Genomic DNA, 19,254 nt, shown 5'->3' with positions numbered 1-19,254 from the left:
ACACTTGTTGATGGCCCAGCATTGAGGTCTGCAGCAAGCTGCGGAAGGGTGGCACTTCTGTCACGTTGAACGATTCTATTGAGTCGTCGTTGGTCCCGTTCTTGCAGGACTTTTTCCGGCCGCAGCGATGTCGGAGGTTTCATTTTTACGGGATTCCTGATATTCACGGTACACTCATGAAATGGTCGTACGGGAAGTGGGGACTTCATCGCTACCTCGGAGACGGTGTGTCCCATCGCTCGTACACCGGCTATAACACTACGTTGAGACTCACTTAAATCTTGATAACCTGCCATTGTAGCAGCAGTAACTGATCTAACAACCGCGCCAGACACTTGTTGTTCTATGTAGACGTTGCCGACCACAGTGCCGTGTTCTGCCTTTTCACACATCACTGTATTTGAATATGCATGCCTATGCCATTCTCTTTGACACTTCAGTGTAATGGCGCGCTGCAATCCATAAAAATGAAGTCAACATCAAACTCACCCATGAAAAGATGCACTTAGGTAAGGAGTACAGTGTCATAATAAGGTTGACCAATGAGGGACTATGTTCAAAGATATGGAGGTCAGTGTGACCACGCAATATTGTCTCCCAACTCTACAGCAACTGGACCACCAAACCCATCACGTTCGGCAGTGCTGGATGTACCCTCACGTGGAAAAAAATGGAAACACATCATGCAACCAGGAACCTGAAAGTTGGTCAGGGTCCCAGGTCGTTGAGCCACAGTAGTCTACTCCAATTGTATCAGCCGGCCGGAGTGGCCGAGCGGTTAAAGGCGCTACAGTCTGAAACCGCAAGACCGCTACGGTCGCAGGTTCGAATCCTGCCTCGGGCATGGATGTGTGTGATGTCCTTAGGTTAGTTAGGTTTAAGTAGTTCTAAGTTCTAGGGGACTTATGACCACAGCAGTTGAGTCCCATAGTGCTCAGAGCCATTTGAACCATTTTTTCCAATTGTATCAGCAGGTCAACAACAGCACCTGGTGGGAACAGTTATGAATGTCCTAGATTCTGTGCTTGAGAGTGGCTGCAGCTCTTACTGTTGCTCTTTCTTTCCCCAAGAAAAATCTACCGCTCCATATTTCTGTTGTAAGCTGGCTGCAATGTAAGCACTGATATGAGGGTTGCCCAGGAAGTAACGCATCCCATTTCTTTTCTCAGCTGAAAACAATGCTACGAATCAGAAAGGTTCCGTATGTATTATGTGAAGTCTCCTGACTGAGTGCGCGAGGTTTCTGTCACTTCCGACAGATAGCGTAGCTGCAGGACAGTTTCAAAATGGCGTCTGTAGGCGATGTACGTTTCAAGCAACGTGCCGTCATTGAATGTCTGTGGGGAATATGCACAAACGCTTGTGCAAAGTCTATGGAGCATATGTTGTTGACGGAAGTACAGTTAATCACTGGGCCCTGAGAGTGAGGTTATCAGAAGACGGTTCGGCTGAGTTCCACGACTTGCAGTGCTCGGGGAGACCATCCACGGCTGCCACACCTGACAAGTTGCAGCGAGCTGATGTTGTCATTCGCCAGAACAGACGCATTGCGACTCGGCAGTTGGTGCTGCATCTGTCATTCAGCAAAGGAAGTGTGGATGCAATTATCTGCACTCTTGGATATTCAAATGTGTGTGCAAGATGGATCCTGCATTGTCTAATGGTGGATCACAAATAGCACAGAAAAACATTTGTCTTGATTTGTTGCAACGTTTTGAAGCTGAGGGCGAGGCCTCCTTGTTCCGGATTGTGACAGTTGATGATACCTGCGTTCACCATTTTGAGCCCAAAACAAAACGACGGTCGTTGGAATGGCACCATTCCCACTACCCACAGAAGAAAAAATTCAAAGCAACTGCATGGTCATGGTCACCGTGTTCTGGGACTGTGTAGGTCCGATTCTCATTGATGTGATGCCAAGAGGCGGTACTGTTAATTCAGAAGCTTATGTCAACACGTTAACAAAACTCAAGATGCGCTTCCAGTGACTTCGGCGCTACAGGAATCCAGGAGATTGTTTTGCTGCTACACGATAACGCTCGGCCTCACATAAGTCTGAGGACTACTGAACACATCGCAAAACAGGGGTGGACAGTGTTACCCCATACACCCTACAACCCTGACCTAGTCCGCTCGTACTTCCACACGTATGGGCCGTTAAAGGATGCCATTCGTGGAAGACATTTTGCGGACGATGAGGTGGTGATTCAACCACACCGTGAAGCACTGGTCCCGCCACCAGGACAAGGATTGGTACCGACAGGGCATACACGCCCTTGTTTCGTGCTGCGGGAAGGCCATAGAACGGGATGGTGATTACGTGGAAAAATAGGGTGTGTAGATAAAACAACATTCTTTCGTGTGTGAAATTCTCATTATGTTCGATAAAGAATTGTTGAAGAAAAAAACATGCGGTGTATTACTTTCTGGGCAACCCTCGTACATTTATATGCATTTACATAAAGTGTCCTTCTGCATTAGTCGCAGTGTTGTTTTATACAGTGTAGGCTCCCGGTGTGGCCGCGCGGTTTGAGGCGCCATGTCACGGATTGCGCGGCTCCTCCATCTGGAGGTTCGAGTCCTCCCTCGGGCATATGTGTGCGTTGTCCTTAGCATACATTAGTTTAAGTTAGTTTAAGTAGTGTGTAAGTCTATGGACCGATGACCTCAGCAGTTTCGTCCCTTAGGAATTCACACACACTTTATACACTATTTGTGTGCCTTGCGATTTCAGTGAATTTTTGAATAAATTTTCTATAGAAATTGGCTAAACCTAGACATGTCTGCAATTCATTTTCTGTAATTGGTGTCAGAAAGTTTCTCACAGTATGAACAATTCGCAGATTGGTGCCTACACCGTCCTGACAGAAATATGACCCAAATAACGCTCGTCCACTTACACTGCTTAGCCTCCAGTGTGGCGGACTCAATTCTACGTCACCAAGTATAGTCTTACTTACTACAGATACTTGCGATGCTGTATCAAATAAAAAGCTGTACTGTTTTCTCTCACATAGATGGCTACACGAAAATGTGCCTCTGATTCCACACAGAAGTGACCTGTGCTGACTGTTACTGAGAGCAATTCATAGTGGACACACCACCCTCAGTCCCACTTAATGTAAGGATGTGAGGTTAAATGTGTCACCAACTTTTCCCATCTCTGTGAACAGTTCGATTTGGAGTGCCAAAACCATTTACAGGCTTGAGATTGTTTTTCCCCCACTATTACGCTTAATATGACATGGACTACCATATTTAAAACATTTGACTTCTATATTAAATATAAATTCGTTTTTCCTGGGGGTTGGTGATCACATAAATTTAAAGTAGTGGTGCCATAGCATCTAACACTTCATTGAAAATCTTTGGGAATTCCTTACGTACACTACATGACATCGCCGTTGATAGGCCACGCAAAAAAGCTCTGTTCAGGTTGCGCTAATATGGCCTGTTTTGCTTTATCATCCTCACTCGTATCATATGTAATACTATTAATTTTCTTACTGATTCTCAGTGTTTCTGAAGTGTCCAATTAATCTGCTCACAGTTGTAGCTTGACATATGACTTCTCCTTTGTGTTGTTGTTGCGGTCTTCAGTCCAGAGACTGGTTTGATGCAGCTCTCCATGCTACTCTATCCTGTGCAAGCTTCTTCATCTCCCAGTACCTACTGCTACCTACATCCTTCTGAATCTGTTTAGTGCATTCATCCCTTGGTCTCCCTCTACCATTTTTATCCTCCACGTTTCCCTCCAATACTAAACTGGTGATCCCTAGATGTCTCAGAATATGCTCTACCAACCGATCCCTTCTTCTAGTCAAGTTGTGCCACAAGCTCCTCTTCTCTCCAATTATATTCAATACCTCGTCATTAGTTATGTGATCTATCCACCTAATCTTCAGCATTCTTCTGTAACTTCTCGTTTATCTTCAACTAATCGTTCCCTTAAGTCGTCAGATGACCATGTATTCTTTAATTTTTCGTTGTCAGCATCCCCCGCTAATTTCAGTCTAGTTACACTTAATAGTTGTTCATTATTCAAATTTTCCAACCTGGAAGCTGTATCCAAATAATCTGGAAAACGGGAGTGACGAAAAAACGGCTTTAGTATCAAGGACAGGGAAACTAGGATGCGACAGTTCCCTCCTTTCCTTCCTTAATTATCCTACATTGGCCTGCAACTGAACTACTTGGTCCAGCATCCTTAGCCGTCACTTTTTTAGACATCTTGCTCACTTTCTATAGCCCCAAGTACACAATATACCTAAAATAAGGAAGCATCTATCTTTTAGATAGAAAAAACAGACATACAGGCCCAAGAAAACTGTAAGGTTGGCACTTCCTTATATTGCTGTGTAGGATACCCCTGCTGCGGTGACATGGAAATGGCTGCTGACTTCCTTTGGTTGCCCATTGTCATCTTTAGTAGTTCTTCTGACAGCAAATGTAATGGATTATCTAGGATGGCTTGACGTGGGCGATGATTCTCTACTGGAGATGGATGTGGGAGAAGCAGAAGAGTGCAGCATGTATACAAGAAAGCCTTTATTGCTGTCTATTTACATTCATCAGTCTTCATTGTTGTTAGTTTTGATCATTGGCGAGAGTAGCAAATACACTGAGTAGCAATCCACTGACCTCACAGCCTGGCCTTCTCAGAATTAGCACAGACCGTATGCTGCAGTTTCTGCTGTTGATGTGTCGAGGGATATCTCGTGTTACCAGTCCATAGCTGCACAGCCAGGCATTGGCTGCTGTCTCCCAGCATACAGCAGAAAGCATCTTCTTCAAGTGGCACTTGGTGAAGGAGTCTTCAGTCTTAACTTCAGCAGATGTGTTGAAGGCTAGGCTCTGGCTTTGCAGACCCTTGAAGGCTGCAGGATACTGTGTTGCTCTAGTATCCAGGTAGCCAGACGTTTGAGGTCTGGCATTGGTGGTGGCGGCGGCAGCGTCAAGTGTACGGTCCTGGTTGGGATATGCCGGGTGATACACTACTGCCTAGCTGTTTGACGATAATGTGCTGGCCATGGGGGTTTAAATGCAGCTGTCTGGGGCTGACTAAGCTCAAGGAGCTGCATTTCTGCCCCATGCAGACAGAAAGCCTCAGACAGGAGCAGTGACAGAGGTGGTTGCCATGCAGCATGGGGACGATCCACAGAAACTTCCCGAAGATTGGTCAGTGTCTCAGGTCGTTGACTGATGGTAGTCCAGCACCTCGCTCCTGCTGTGTTGATAGGTCAATGACTGTGGCTGGTGGAGACAATTGCGATTGTCCTAGACTTGGTTCTTGTCGGTGGCTGTATCTTGTACTGTTACACGACTTAACGGGCCGACTTATAGCAAGAGAGCACCGCAGGACATTTTAATTTCCACTGTCTATACTTTTACAAATAAATTCATAAAAATTTGTCAGCATGACCAAGAAGTATTCAGGATTCACACTGATAGAAGTGGACGTTGAAAAACATAACAAAAGCAATTTGTTTTATATGTGAAATTCATTCATTTTTTCCGTTACCATTGGCTGCATTAATTGTTTAGGTACACTTTTCCTCATAAGTAAGAGAGATTCTTCAATGAATTTTCCACAGCATACAAATAATACTTAACGGAGTATGAAACTCTAGAATTTATTTAATTTATGAAAAAGTGACTGAGTTATTACATTTTAAACTTAATGTTTAGAAAAAAAACTCAAATTTTATAGTTAATTATCCCAATTTTTACCACAATTTTTAAGAGATTTGGAAAATTCTAGAGTTTTGTATTAAGGAGTTTGTGTTTGATAAGCATACCAAGTTTGATAGTAATAGGATATTTATTTTGGATGCTACATGTACCTAAGTACAGAAAATTGTGTTTTGCGGAAAATGTCCGTTAATGTATCTGCTTGTATTTGGCATAGGTTTAGAACTGTCCAGCACCATAAGCAGGTTCTTTTTCGTTTTCAATATCAGTTTCCTTCCTCTTCAGATTCCTATGGTGCACTCTTCTTGATTTTATGACCTCCAAAACTGATTTATCTGGTTTCACTACACGCTCTCTGTCTATCGCATACAAAGCTTTGATACAGTTCACCTCGGGCTTAATTCCCATTTTCTCCAATACAGATTTCCTGCTTTGCACACCGTCATTAAAACATGAAACTGCATCATAAACACCAATAGCAAGTGCATTTCTTCCCACAAAAACGGTTTTTGGCAAGGCCTTTCCTGGCACTCTTATCTCCACCAAAGAAACACACTGAACACCAAAGCAATGCTTGCACATAACATTGTCCAATATTAATTGTGACAGTATGTTAACATCAATGAAAATATTACATGAACCTTCGGATTCATAGCCTCCATTTTCATTAGCAACAAGTTTCCTTCTAGAAGGACTAGGTGGTGAATTGTTTACTGGCTCTGAGAGGCTGCAGGCTTGAGCCACTGGTGTAACATTTGTTGTAACACCCTTCACTGTGTATCTATTGCCATGCTGACGCTGTTTACGGTTGAAGCAACGAATTCTAGGCATCCTGTGCGATAATATGCCACAAACGAACACAAAACAACACAGCAAAATAAAAATTGTGTCGAAGATCACAGCACCACACTGAACGCCTTTCAAAACGTAGAACGAACAAAACCAGCGATCAAAACAATGCATGTCGATAGCAGTAGAGAAACTATCGATATCGATAGTCATTTGTCTCACGTATGACTATCTTTGGCACTAATATTACATTCGAATTCTACAGAGCGAAATAAACTTAGGTATGACAGAAGAAAGCTCTGCAGAGGAGCGTGGCGCTGTACCTTCATACACTTAAGACCAAATTACGTACCTTATAACTCCTCAAATATATATTTTTTATACATCAAATTATTCAGGAAGATGTGCGCTACAAAATAAGCATATTTTTTAAAAATCGATTTTTTTAAATTTTTGATGTCCTACCCCCATTAATTGTTCTCAAAGGGTTGGCAACTGCAACATTATCAGAAGTAATCATAGTACATATATTAGTATTAATCCCAGTAACATAAGATTCTGTAGCGGTAGCAGTTGAAGGATAATCAATGTGATGATAGCAGTAATATGGCCTTTTATACTTGCAATAGTTCTGTTATTTCATACAGTATGCTGTTGTAATAGCATTGATAACATTTAATGATAAAGATGTATGTAAAATTAGGCCAAATAGACTAAAATAAAGCAAACCCATTGCTGTTTTTCTTTCACTAAAGGAACACCAAACAAGAGTGAAAAAAGATGGCATACAATATCTACATGTAAAGTAGCCTATAGGTGGCCGTCTAAATGTTTAAGTGATAGAAACAGACAGACATAAGACAATGTAGTATAATTGACACTAAAATTAAACTCCACCCGATCTAGCTTTGAAGGCCCAACGATACCGACTATAAGCTTGGTAAAAACTGTCTTAGTAGAAAAAGACGAATACGTTATTATTGCAAAGATTTAGATGAATTTAATTTTATACATAGTACATTGTTTTTGCGCCACATATGCACAGATCTAGCGTGTATTCCTGTTGACACCTATCAGCGACATATTTTAATGTAAAATAAAGCTGGAAGCTTAAGATGTTGTTGTGGTCTTCAGTCCTGAGACTGGTTTGATGCGGCTCTCCATGCTACTCTATCCTGTGCAACCATCTTCATCTTCCAGTAACTACTGCAACCTACATCCTTCTGAATCTGCTTAGTGTATTCATCTCTTGGCCTCCCTCTACGATTTTTATCACCCACGCTTCCGTCCAGTACTAAATTTGTGATCCCTTGATACCTCATAATGTGTATTATCGACGATCCCTTCTTCTAGTAGGTTGTACCACAAATTCCTCTTCACCCCAAGTCTATTCAGAACCTCCTTATTAGTTATGTGATCTAACCATCTACAGTATTCTTCTGTGGCATCACATTTCAAAAAGCTTATATTCTCTTCTTGCTTAAACTGTTTATCGTACATGTTTCACTTCCATACATGGCTACACTCCACACAAATACTCTCAGAAACGACTTCCTGACACTTAAATCTATACTCGATGTTAACAAAGTTGCTCTTGTTCAGAAACGCTTTCCTTGCAATCGCCAATCTACATTTTATATCCTCTCTACTTCGACCATCATCAGTTATTTTGCTCCCCAAATAGCAAAACTCATCTACTACATTAAGTGTCTCATTTCCTAATCTAATTCCCTCGCATCACTTGATTTAATTCGACTACAATACCTCGTCGTCGTTTTGCTTTTGTTGATGTTCATCTTATATCCTCCTTTCAAGACACTGTCCGTTCCGTTCAACTGATCTTCCAAGTCCTTTGTTGTCTCTGACGCAATTACAACGTCATCAGCAAACCTCAATGTTTTTATTTCTTCTCCCTGGATCTTAATTGCTACTCCAAATTTTTCTTTTGTTTCCTTTACCGCTTGCTCAATATACAGACTGAATAACATCTGGGATCGGCTACAACCCTGTCTCTTTCCCTTCTGAATCACTCGTTTATTTTTGTGTCCCTCGACTCTTATAACTGCCATCTCGTTTCTGTACAAATTGTAAATAGCCTTTCGATCCCTGAACTTTGCGTCCGACCATCTTCAGAATTTGAAAGAGAGTATTCCATTCAACATTGTCAAAAGCTTTCTCTAAGACTACAAATGCCATGAACGCAGGTTTGCCTTTCCTTAACCTATCTTCTATGAGAAGTCGTAGGGTCAGTATTGCCTCGCGTCTTCCTAAAATTCTCCGGAATCCAAACTGATCTTCCCCGAGGTCAGCTGCTACCAGTTTTTCCATTCTTCTGCAAAGGATTCGTGTTACTATTTTGGCTCCATGACTTATTAATCTGATAGTCGGTAATTTTCACACCTGACAGCACCTGCTTTCTTTGGAATTGGTATCATTATATTCTTCTTGAAATCTGTGGGTATTTCGACTTTCTCGTTCGTCTTGTTCACCAGATAGAAGAGTACTGTCATGACTGCCTCTCCCAAGGTTATCAGCAGTTCTAACGGAATGTTGTGTACCCTCGAGGCCTTGTTTCGACTTAGGTCTTTCAGTGATTTGTCAAAATCTTCACGCAGTATCATATCTTCTTTCTAATCTTCATCTACGTCCTCTTCGATTTCCATAATATTTCCCTCAAGGACATCTTCCTTGTGTAGACCCCCCCATTTACTCCTTCCACCTTTCTGCTTTCTCTTCTTTCCATGGGATTGGTTTTCCATCTGAGGTCTATTCATACAGGTGGTTCTCTTTTCTCCAAAGGTCTCTTTAATTTTCCTGTATACAGCATCCGTCTTACCCTTAGTGATATATGCTTCTACAGCCTTCATTTGTCCTCTAACCATTCCCGCTTTGCCATTTTGCAATTCCTGTCGATTTAATTTTTTAGACGTTTGTGTTCCCTTTCGCCTGGCTCATTTATTGAATTTTTGTATTTTCTCCTTTCATCGATTAAATTCAGTACCTCTACTAGCCCTCGTCTTTTTACCTACTTGATCCTCTGCTGCCTACACTCTTTCATCTCTCAAAGCTACCCATTGTACTTATACTGAATTCCTTTCCCCTGACCTTGTCAATTGTTCCCTAATACTCCGTCTGAAAGTCTCAGCAACCTCTGGTTCGTTCAGTTTACCAATGTCCTATCTGCTTAAATTCCCTCCTTTTTGCAGTTTATTCAGTTTTAATTTACAGTTAATAACCAGTCAATTGTGCTCAGGGTCACATCTGTCAATGGAAATGTCTTACAATTTAAAATCTGGTTCCGAAATCTCTGTACCTGAACCTTCCGATGTCTCCAAGGTCTCTTCCACGTTTACAGCCATTTTTCATGATTCTTAAACCAAGTGTTAGCTATGATTAAATTATGCTCTGTGCAAAATTCTACCAGACAGTTTCCTCTTTCGTCCCTTTCCCCTGATCCATATTCACCTACTACTTTTCCTTCTCTTCCTTTTCCTACTATCGAACTGCAGTCCCTCATGACTATTAAATTTTCGTCTCTCTTAACTATCTGAACAATTTGTTTTATCTCATCATGCCCCCCATGAACCATGGACCTTGCCGTTGGTTGAGAGGCCAGACAAACGTGTGGTTCCTGAAGAGGGGCAGCACCCTTTTCAGTAGTTGCAGGGGCAACAGTCTGGATGATTGACTAATCTGGCCTTGTAACGCTAACCAAAACAGCCTTGCTGTTGTCGTATTGCGAACGGCTGAAAGCAAGGGGAAACTACAGCCGTAATTTTTCCCGAGGGCATGCAGCTTTACTGTATGATTAAATGATGATGGCATCCTCTTGGGTAAAATATTCCGGAGGCAAAATAGTCCCCCATTCGGTACTCCGGGCGGGGACTACTCACGAGGACGTTGTTATCAGGCGAAAGAAAACATGCGTTCTACGGATCGGAGAGTGGAACGTCAGATATGTTAATCGGGAGGGAGGTTAGAAAATTTAAAAAGGGAAATGGATAGGTTAAAATTAGATATAGTGGTAATTAGTGAAGTTCGGTGGCAGGAGGAACAAGACTTTTGGCCAAGTGAGTACAGGATTATAAATACAAAATCAAATAGGAGTAATGCAGGAATAGGTTTAATAATGAATAAAAAGATAGGAGTGCGGATAAGCTACTACAAACAGCATAGCGAACGCATTATTGTGGCCAAGATACACACGAAGCCCACGCCTACTACAGTAGTACAAGTTTATATGCCAACTAGCTCTGCAGATGATGATGAAATTGATGAAATGTATGATGAGATAATAGAAATTATCCAGTTGGTGAAGGGAGACGAAAATTTAATAGTCATGGGTCACTGGAATTCGAGTGTAGGAAAAGGGAGAGAAGGGAACATAGTAGGTGAATATGGATTGAGGCTAAGAAATGAAAGAGGAAGCCGTCTGGTAGAATTTTGCACAGAGCATAACTTAATCTTCGCTAACACTTGGTTCAAGAATCATGAAAGAAGGTTGTATACATGGAAGAACCCTGGAGATATTAGAAGTTTTCAGATAGATTATATGATGGTAAGACAGAGATTTAGGAACCAGGTTTTAAATTGTAAGACATTTCCAGGGGCAGATGTGGATTCTGACCACAATCTATTGGTTATGAACTGTAGATTAAAACTGAAGAAACTGCAGAAAGGTGGGAATTTAAGGAGATGGGATGTGGATAAACTGAAAGAACCAGAAGTTGTACAGAGTTTCAGGGAGAGAATAAGGGAACAATTGACAGGAATGGGGAAAGAAATACAGTAGAAGAAGAATGGGTAACTTTGAGGAATGAAATAGTCAAGGCAGCGGAGGATAAAGTAGGTAAAAGACGAGGGCTAGTAGAAATCCTTGGGTAACAGAGAAGATACTGAATTTAACTGATGAAAGGAGAAAATATGAAAATGCAGTGAATGAAGCAGGCAAAAAGGAATACAAACGTCTCAAAAATGAGATCCAAAGGGATGGCTAGAGGACAAATGTAAGGATGTAGAGGTTTATCTCATGAGGGGTATGATAGATACTGCCTACAGGAAAACTAAAGAGACCTTTGGAGAAAAGAGAACCACTTGCATGAATATCAAGAGCTGAGATGGAAACCCAGTTCTAAGCAAAAAAGGGAAAGCAGAAAGGTGGAAGGAGTATACAGAGGGTCTGTACAGGGGCGATGTTCTTGAGTACAATATTATGGAAATGGAAGAGGATGTAGATGAAGATGAAATGGGAGATATGATACTGTGTGAAGAGTTTGACAGAGCACTGAAAGACCTAAGTCGAAACAAGGCCCCGGGAGTAGACAACATTCCATTAGAACTACTGACAGCCTTGGGAGAGCCAGTCCTGTCAAAACTCTACCATCTGGTGTGCAAGATGTATGAGACAGGCGAAATTCTCTCAGACTTCAAGGAGAATATAATAATTCCAATCGCAAAGAAAGCAGGTGTTGACAGATGTGAAAATTACCGAACTGTCAGTTTAATAAGTCACAGCTGCTAAATACTAACGCGAATTCCTTACAGACGAATGGAAAAACTGGTAGAAGCCGATCTCGGGGAAGATCAGTTTGGATTTCGTAGAAATGTTGGAACACGTGAGGCAATACTGACCCTACGAAAGATCAGGGAAAGGCAAACCTACATTTCTAGCATTTGTAGACTTAGAGAAAGCTTTTGACAATGTTGACTGGAATACTCTCTTTCAACTTCTGAAGTTGGCAGGGGTAAAATAGAGGGAGCGAAAGGCTTTTTACAGTTTGTACAGAAAGCAGATGGCAGTTATAAGAGTCGAGGGACATGATAGGGAAGCAGTGGTTGGGAAGGGAGTGAGACAGGGTTGTAGCCTCTCCCCGATGCTATTCAATCTGTATATTGAGCAAGCAGTAAAGGAAACAAAAGAAAAGTTCGGAGTAGGTATTAAAATCCATGGAGAAGAAACAAAAACTTTGAGGTTCGCCGATGACATTGTAATTCTGTCAGAGCAGCAAAGGACTTGGAAGAGCAGTTGAACGGAATGGACAGTGTCTTGAAAGGAGGGTATAAGATGAACATCAACAAAAGCAGAAAAGATAACGGAATGTAGTCGAATGAAGTCGGGTGGTGCTGAGGGAATTGGATTAGAAAGTGGGACGTTTAGAGTGGGAAAGGAGTTTTGCTATTTGGGGAACAAAATAGCTGATGATGGTCGAAGTAGAGAGGATATAAAATGTAGACTGGCAATGGCAAGGTAAGCGTTTCTGAAGAAGATAAATTTGTTAACATCGAGGATTGATTTAAGTGTCAGGATGTTGTTTCTTAAAGTATTTGTATGGAGTGTATCCATGTATGGACGTGAAACATGGAGGATAAATAGTTTAGACAAGAAGAGAATAGAAGCTTTCAAAATGTGGTGCCACAGAAGAATGCTGAAGATTAGATGGGTAGATCACATAACTAATGAGGAGGTATTGAATAGAATTGGGGAGAAGAAGAGTTTGTGGCACAACTTGACAAGAAGAAGGGATCGGTTGGTAGGGCATATTCTGAGGCATCAAGGGATCAACAATTTAGTATTGGAGGGCAGCGTGGAGGGTAAAAATCGTAGAGGGAGACCAAGAGATGAATACATTAAGCAGATTCAGAAGGATGGTGGCTGCAGTAGGTGCTGGGAGATGAAGAAGCTTGCACAGGATGGATTAGCATGGAGAGCTGCATCAAACCAGTCTCAGGACATTTCCTCTATCTCTTCCTCATCTGCAGAGCTAGTTGGCATATAAACTTGCGCTACTGTGGTGGGCGTGGACTTCGTGTCCATCTTGGCCATAATAATGCGTTCACTATGCTGTTCGCAGCATAGTGAACACTTACCCGTGTTTCTATGTTTTTACTCATTATTAAACCTACTTCTGCATTATCCCTATTTGATATTGTGTTTATAGCCCTATAGCCCAGCAGTCCTGTTCCTCCTATCACCGAACTTCCGTAATTCCCACTATATCTATCTTTAACCTCTCTACTTTCCTTTTTAAATTTTCTAACCCACTTCCCCGATTAAGGGAGCTGACATTCCACGCTCCGAACCGTAGAACGCCAGATTTGTTTCTCCTGGTAACGGCATGCTCCTGAATAGGCCCCGCCCGGAGATTTGAATGGGGGACTATTTTACCTCCGGAATATTTTACCCAAGAGAACGCCGTCACTATTTAGCCGTACAGTAGAGCTGCATGCCCTCAGGAAAAATTACGGCTGTGGTTTCCCCTTGCTCTCAACCGTTCGCAGTACCAGCACAGCAAGGCCGTTTTGATTGTTGTTACAAGGGAGGTCAGCCAATCATCCAGAATGTTGCCCCTGCAACTACTGAAAAGGCTGCTACCCCTCTTCAGGAACCACACGTTTGTCTGGCCTCTGAACAGATACCCCTCCGTTGTGGTTGCACCTACCTTACGGCTATCTGTATCGCTGAGGCACGCAAGCTTCCCCACCATGGTTATGGGGGGAAGAACAGATGTATACTTGAAGATGACGACAGGGCGGTCTTAGCCAATCACATAGCTAATAAAAAGAAACACATGCTACTTAGACCATGTTTTCATTCGTAAAATATGTGTAGTGGGTCATTGTTGTCATTAAGGAGGTGAACCTAAGTGACTTAGAAAGTAGATACTAAAAAAAAAGGGCCAGGTGTAAGTAGGACTCGCGCCCTGAGGTTTCCGTAGGAACTTAGTTATACACTACTGGCCATTAAGATTGCTACACCACGAAGATGACCTGCTACAGACGCGAAATTTGACCGACAGGAAGAAGATGCTGTGATATGCAAATGATTAGCTTTTCAGACCACTTACACAAGGTGCTGACATGTGGAAAGTTTACAACCGATTTCTCATACACAAACAGCAGTTGACCGGTGTTCCCTGGTGAAACGTTGTTGTGTTGCCTTCTGTAAGGAGGAGAAATGCGTACCATCACGTTTCCGACTTTGATAAAGGTCGGATTGTAGCCTATCGCGATTGCGGGTTATCGTATCGCGACATTGCTGCTCGCATTGGTCGAGATCCAATGACTGTTAGCAGAATAGGGAATCGGTGGGTTCAGGAGGGTAATACGGAACGCCGTGCTGGATCCCAACGGCCTCGTATCACTAGCAGTCGAGATGGGTTTGCAAGATAACAACCATCTGCACGAACAGTTCGACGACGTTTGCAGCAGCATGGACTATCAGTTCGGAGACCCTGGCTGCGGTTACCCTTGACGCTGCACCACCGACAGGAGCGCCTGCGATGGTGTACTCGACGACGAACCTGGGTGCACAAGTGGCAAAACGTCATTTGTTCGGATGAATCCAGATTCTGTTTACAGCATCATGATGGTTGCATCCGTGTTTGGCGACGTAGCGGTGAACGCACATCGGAAACATGTATTCGTCATCGCTATACTGGCGTATCACCCGACGTGATGATATGGGGTGGCATTGGTTACACGTCTCGGTCACCTCTTGTTCACATTGACGGCACTTTGAACAGTGGATGTTACATTTCAGATGTGTTACGACCCGTGGCTCTACCCTTCATTCGATCCCTGCGAAACCCTACATTTCAGTGCCTTTGAGGATACAGAAAATGTTCGACTGCTGCCCTGGGCAACACATTCTCCAGATCTCTCACCAACTGCAAACATCTGGTCAATGGTGGCCGAGCAACTGGCTCGTCACAATACGCCAGTCACTACTCTGGATGAACTGTGGTATCGTATTGAAGCTGCATGGGCAGCTGTACCTGTACACGCCATCCAAGCTCTGTTTGACTCAATGCCCAGGCGTATCAAGGCCGTTATTACGGCCAGAGGTGGTTGTTCTGGGTACTGATTTCTCAGGATCTATGCACCCAAACTGCGTGAAAACGTAATCACATGTCGGTTCTAGTATAATATATTTCTCCAATGAATACCCGTTTATCAACTGCATTTCTTCTTGGTGTAGCAATTTTAATGGCCAGTAGTGTATGTATACAGTAATGGCGGCGGTGGCGTGTTTGTTGCTGTCAGAAGTAGCTTATTTTGTAGCGAAATTGAAGTAGATAGTTCCTGTGAGTTACCTACTGTGGGTGGACGTCATTCTTGGCTACCGAAATAAAACAGTAGTTCGATGCTTTGACGAGACCTCTCAACTAAGATGATACAGTTGGTGAAAGTTTCAAAGAAAACTTGAGTCTATTTTCAGACACGTACCCGACTCTTAGAATTACAGTTGGTGGTGACTTCAGTTAGCCCTCAATATTTTGGCGAAAACACATGTTTAAATCTGGAGGTACCTAAATAACATCTTCTGAAATTGTGCTAAACGCATTCGCTGAAAATTATTTCGAGCAGTTAGTTTATGAGCCCACTCGAATAGTTAATGGTTGTGAAAATACACTTGACCTGTTAGCAACAAATAATCGTGATCGAATAACGAGCATTAAAACGGATACATGGATTAGTGAACACAGGGTTGTCGTAGCGACACCGAATACCGTAACTGCAAAATCTACCAAAAATAAACGAAAAATATATCTATTCAGAAAAAAGCAGATAAAAATTCGCTTGACGCCTTCATGAGAGACAATCTCCACTCGTTTCTAATTAACGGTGTAAATGTAGACGAGATGTGGCTGATTTCAAGGAAATAGTATCGACAGCAATTCAGAGATGAATGCCGAATAAATTAACAAATGACGGAGCTGGTCCCCCTTGGTACACAAAACGGGTTCAGAAGACTGTTGCAGAAACAACGAAAAAACATGTCAAATTTAAACGGACGATAAACTCCCAAGATTGACGATCATTTACAGAAGCTCGAAGCTTAGCGCACTTAAATTCGAGATACTTATAATAGTTTCCACAACGAGACTTTATCTCGAAACATGGCAGAAAATCCAAAGATAATCTGGTCGTATGTAAAGTATGCTAGCGGCAAGACACAATCAATGCCTTTTCTTATCGATAGCAATAGAAATACTATCGATGACGGTGGTGCAAAAGCAGAGTTACGTAACACAACCTTCCGAAATTCCTTCATTAAAGAAGACGAAGTAAATATTCCAGAATTAGAATCAAGAACGGCTGCCAACACTAGTAACTTACAAGGGAACCTCCCCATCGCACCCCCCTCAGATTTAATTATAAGTTGGCACAGTGGATAGGCCTTGAAAAACTGAACACAGATAAATCGAGAAAACAGGAAGAAGTTGTGTGGAACTATGAAAAAAATAAGCAAAATATACATACTGAGTAGTCCATGCGCAAGATAGGCAACATCAAGGAGGCTCTGAGCCCAGGAGCGCCGTGGTCCCGTCGTTGGCGTGAGCAACTGCGGAACGAGAGGACCTTGGTTCAGATCTTCCCTCGAGTGAAAAGTTTACTTTCTTTATTTTCGTAAAGTGATGATCTGTTCGTTCATTGACGTCTCTGTTCACTGTAATAGGTTTAGTGTCTGTGTTTTGCTACCGCACCGCAAAACCGTGCGATTAGTAGACGAAAGGACGTGCCTCTCCAATGGGAACCGAAAACAGTTGATGGCAAAGTCATAGGTCAACCGATCCCTCCACAGGAAAATACGTCTGATATATTCTATACGACACTTTTGTGACGGCATGTGCGTCACATGACAGGAATATGTTGTCGACCCACCTAACTTGTACACTTGGCGAATGGGTAAAAACATTCTTCTACCTTGCGCGATTTAGGTTTTCTTGTGGATGTGATAATCACTCCCAAAAAAGTGATGAAAACATAAGAGTTTGTCACATAAACTGCAACAAATGAGTGCAACAGTTTCACAGTCGCACAGTTTTCCCTGTGCTCTGTCAAAACATATGTTTTTAACATTTTCAAATTTTTCGTTTAGGTGTAGCGTCCCCATACTACGGCGCAGTTACCTCGCATCGGACGGATGGACGGACAGATAATAATTGTCTGAAAATAAAGAATTAAACTTTTCCCTCGAGGCGTGAATTGAACCAAGGACCTCTCGTTCAGCACCTGCTCACGCTAACCACGGGACCACGGAGCTCCTGAGCGCACAATCTCCTTGATGTTGCCTATCTTGCGCATGGACTACTCAGTTTGTATATTTTGCTTATTGTTTTCGTAGTTCCACACAACTTCTTCCTGTTTTCTCGATTGATCTGTGTTCAGTCTTTCAAGGCCTATGCAGTGTGACAACTTATAACTAAATGTCGGGGGGTTGCGATGGGGAGGTTCCCTTGTTAGAAGTGGATATTCTCTGAGTAGTGAAGCAACTTTAGAAAAGGGAGTCTTCCGGTCCAGAATGTATACTAGTTATGTCCCTTTCATTGTATGTTGTACTTAACAATCAAGTACAACCGCTCACTCGACGAAAGATCCATACCCAAAGACTGGAAAGTTGCACAACTCACACTAATATTCAAGAAAGGCAGTAGGAGTAATACACTAAGTTACAGGCCCCTATCATTACAGGCGATATGGAGCAGGATTTTGGAACATATACTGTGTTCGGTCATCACGAATAACCTCGAAGAGAACGGTCTGTTGACACATAGTCAACACTTATTTAGAAAACATCGTTCTTGTGGAACGCAACAAGCTCTTTACTCACATGAAGAGTTGAGCGCTGTCGACAAAGGGTTTCAAATTGATTCCGCATTTCTAGATTTTCAGAAGGTTTTTGAAACCGTAGGTCGTAAGTGACATAATGAGATTGCTTGCTTATGGGATACCGTCTTAGTTACACGACCTGAGTTCTTGATTTCCTGTCGGAGAGGTCACACTTCCTAGAAACTGAGGGAAAACATAGAATAAAACAGAAGTGACTTCTGGCGTTCCCCAAAGTAGTGTTATAGGTCCTCTGCTGTTCCTTACCAATATAAACGACTTAGGAGACAATCTGCGCAGCCATCGTAGGTTGTTTGCAGATGGTACTGTCGTTTATCGGCTAGTAAGCTCATCAGAATATCAAAGCACATTGCAAAACGAAGTAGATATGATACCTGTTTGGTGCGTAAATTGGCAGTTGACCCTAAATAATGAGAAGTTTGAGTGCTAAAAGGAATTCGTTAAACTTCGGTTACACGATAAATCAATCAAATCTAAAGGTAGTAAATTCAACTAAATAAATAGGAATTACAATTACGAACAATTGAAATTAGAAAGAATACATAGAAAACGTTGGGGGGAAGGCGAACGAAAGACTGCCCTTTATTGGCAGAATATTCAGAAGATACAACAGATCTACTAAAGAGACTGCCTACACTACGCTTGTCCGCCCTCTTTTGGAGTACTGCTGCACGGTCTGGGATCCTTACCAGATTGAATTAACGGAGTACATCGAGAAAGTTCAAAGAAAGGCGAAATAGGGGAGAAGGGGATAGTGTGTTGCGGACATGATAGATGATTTCGGGTGGACATCAATAAACAGTGAGGTTTCTCGTTGTGGGGCAACGGCCTTGCCGCAGTGGATACACCGCTTCCCCTCAGATCACCGAAGTTAAGCGCTGTCGGGCGTGGCCGGCACTTAGATGGGTGACCATCCAGGCCACCACGCGTTGTTGCCATTTCTCGGGGTGCACTGCGCCTCGTGATGCCAATTGAGGAGCTACTCGACCGAAGAGTAGCGGCTCCAGTCACGGAAAACCATCAAAACGACCGGGAGAGCGGTGTGCTAACCACACGCCCCTCCTATCCGCAACCTCAGCTGAGGATGACACGGCTATCGGACGGTCCCGATGAGCCACTTGTGGCCTGGAGATGGAGTACTTT

At 42.6% G+C, this 19,254-nt stretch overlaps 1 pseudogene; it reads left to right on the top strand.

Annotated features, from left to right (window-relative positions):
* Positions 1 to 18,931: 18,931 nt before the first annotated feature.
* LOC126163869 (5S ribosomal RNA) lies at positions 18,932 to 19,049 on the top strand (annotated as a pseudogene).
* The last annotated feature ends 205 nt before the right edge of the window (positions 19,050 to 19,254 follow it).

This window comes from Schistocerca cancellata, chromosome 2 (genome assembly GCF_023864275.1).
Source record: "Schistocerca cancellata isolate TAMUIC-IGC-003103 chromosome 2, iqSchCanc2.1, whole genome shotgun sequence".
In the NCBI taxonomy this organism is placed as follows: domain Eukaryota; kingdom Metazoa; phylum Arthropoda; class Insecta; order Orthoptera; family Acrididae; genus Schistocerca; species Schistocerca cancellata.
The sequence above is the reverse complement of the archived record's forward strand: the minus strand, read 5'-3'. Positions and strand labels throughout refer to the sequence as shown.